At 37.8% G+C, this 2,500-nt stretch overlaps 1 long non-coding RNA gene across 1 annotated transcript in view; it reads right to left on the bottom strand.

Moving 5' to 3' along the window:
• Positions 1-1,797: 1,797 nt before the first annotated feature.
• The window catches only part of LOC107756871 (uncharacterized), a 3,197-nt gene continuing 2,494 nt past the window's right edge, over positions 1,798-2,500 (bottom strand). The window contains exon 3 of the long non-coding RNA XR_001641873.1: positions 1,798-1,832. This is a non-coding gene — a long non-coding RNA (uncharacterized LOC107756871). The remainder of the gene's footprint in view (positions 1,833-2,500) is intronic.

The raw sequence follows: 2,500 nt of genomic DNA, 5'->3' as shown, positions 1-2,500 counted from the left end.
ATTGAAGTTTTGGTCTTTTAGTTTCGCAGTTCAGTTGTCGTTTCTTCCTCCAGTGTCTCTTGTTATCTGCTGTATATACAGTTTCACTTGTCTTCGTTAAGTCTAGATTGAAATAAACTTAGCGTAGAAACAATTTTCACTCAGAAATTGCTAATAAATTTCACAAACAATTATGAAATGGCAAGTACAGTACACACTGAATTAAACATATTAAACATGGAAAAACTTAAATTTCTAGTTAAACTTATTCCAAAATGTACAGTGCACCAGATTACTAAAATTAATTAAGAAAATGGATAATAGAAAAAGAATATAAAAAAAATTTTCCTGCATGAGAAATCCTTATAATGAGAATTTGAGGTTAAATGTGCTGTATTGTCATGAAAATGCAAAACATCTTTAAAAAAATAAATCCTATTTTAAGACCATTATATAAAGTTTAGTTTTGCATTTCTGTAGCTCTGCGCTCGCAACACCAAGGTTTAACACTTTAGTTCTTTTTGTTGTTTTTATTAAATGTAGTTTATTCAGCACTAGGATCCAATCTCTCGTTGCTCTCACAGCCTCAGTGAACGTGTTTAAGCATTATTTCACGCTCAGAGTCGTGCTGTTGTTCTGAATGTGAGGACGGCTGCAGTTGAGCAGGACTGGATTAGTCTATGAGAGAAAGCTGCTTTATTTTTATTTGTTCACTTATATTTATATACTCTTGACAGTCAATCGTCCCAGTGCTGCTGGACTCTCTATCAGCACTCCTCACCAACATGAACAGAGGCAGAAAAAGAAAATGAGTACAGCAGAAACCACAGCTCAGTCTAATGACACGCTGCTGCGGCTCCAGATCCTCCTCGGATGTTCAGCGTAATGTCTGCTCATTACGAGAGGCGGAAGATCAGAGCCGGACACTTTAACACTGTTATTGGACATCTGTCTGTTTGAGACAGCGATCAGTCAGACGAGAGACATCTGTTTCACAGCGCCACGTGTTTAATGTTGGACTGAAAGTGTCTGTTATCAGCGCAGATTCATCTGTCACTGCTCCGAGGCAGAATCTGGGTCATGCCGACTGCATTCCCATCAAACACGTCTTCACTCACTGCTCACAGAATATTAGGAGGATCATCATGCGTCAATCAGCATTATTATAATGAACTAAAACCATAAAAACATGCGTTCCTTACATGTGAAACAAAAAGGTAACAATTCTCATTTAGGTTAACTTGATGTACTAAAATATCTAAAACTGAAATAAAAATGAATAAAACCATAGATATTTTAAAAAGAAATGCTACCAAAATTTTGAAATTAAAACAGAAAAAAATAAAAATAAATGCATAATAGTATCTCAATGATACTAAAATAGAATTGTTTTTTTGTTTTACTTAATGTTTGTAGTTTTTCTAAAGTCCCAGAAGTGAATGTGTGATGACTGCCACCCTGTGACTGATCTGAGAACAGCAGGAAAACACCTCACATGATGAAGTGTTATGATGGTGTTTATGGTGTTATGAGTTTGTGATGCTGCACAATTACCTTCTCAGCATCATTATATGCACATCTACTGCTTCCTGTCTGAGTAGACTCACTGAGGGACGAGCTGGAATCACAGTCTGTCATAATTAACGCCACACAAGAAGAGAAACAAGACATTCCTTTAAGAAAAAACAAATGGATTTATTACAAAAACTAAAACAGACGGAGACATTTAAAAGTGCAGCACGGACGGACGAGACAAACGTTCACATACAAACATATTTACAACAGCTGAATACAGCACCAAAATAAAATAGAATTCAAGTAATCAGTCCAATCACAGCAAGGAATTATGGGTCCTTGCATTAGAGGTCTACACAGGTCCAAAAATTCGTACCCGAACCCGAAGAGACCCGTAAATGTGCTACACTGAACCGACCCGGACCCGTCTATTATTTGGAAAGTTGGACCCGGGCCCGTGCAGAACCGAGAAATTTCAAAGATTTGTACTACCCGGAACCGACGCGGACCGTCAATTATTTGAAAGATGGACCCGAACCCGGCCGGGAAGACACAGACCCGACTGGACCCGATCGGCACATATTCCACAGCAAATTGCTATTAACAAGTTGCGAAAATTAAACTTTTTGTCTTACCTAATGTAAGAAGCCTTCTCCCTTGTACCTGACTGAAATGCACACAATCCTCCTTGCCAAGAAAGTTCCATCCGTGTTATTCCTCTCTTGCCAATTGAAATGCGTAATCCACTCATTATTCCAGTTTCAAAAGTCCACTTGCTGTCACGGGGACGGATGACAAATGCGACTTTGCAGTTTTGCATTTTTTGTATCTCGAGTCAACTTGCATAATAATTTAGACTGTTTGCCCATTTGGATTATAATAACGATTGCTCGTCCAGTGCCACGTTAGCTTTACTTATTTGCTATCATCTCTGTGCTCTCTGAGCCGAATTTTTTTTAGATATAACAACAAGACGGTTCATTCATAATATTATTTAAAAAATAAT

Source organism: Sinocyclocheilus rhinocerous, unplaced genomic scaffold (assembly GCF_001515625.1).
Source record: "Sinocyclocheilus rhinocerous isolate Xijiao unplaced genomic scaffold, SAMN03320098_v1.1 scaffold1434, whole genome shotgun sequence".
Classification (NCBI taxonomy): Eukaryota; Metazoa; Chordata; class Actinopteri; order Cypriniformes; family Cyprinidae; genus Sinocyclocheilus; species Sinocyclocheilus rhinocerous.
This window is presented reverse-complemented; position numbering and strand designations above follow the sequence as displayed.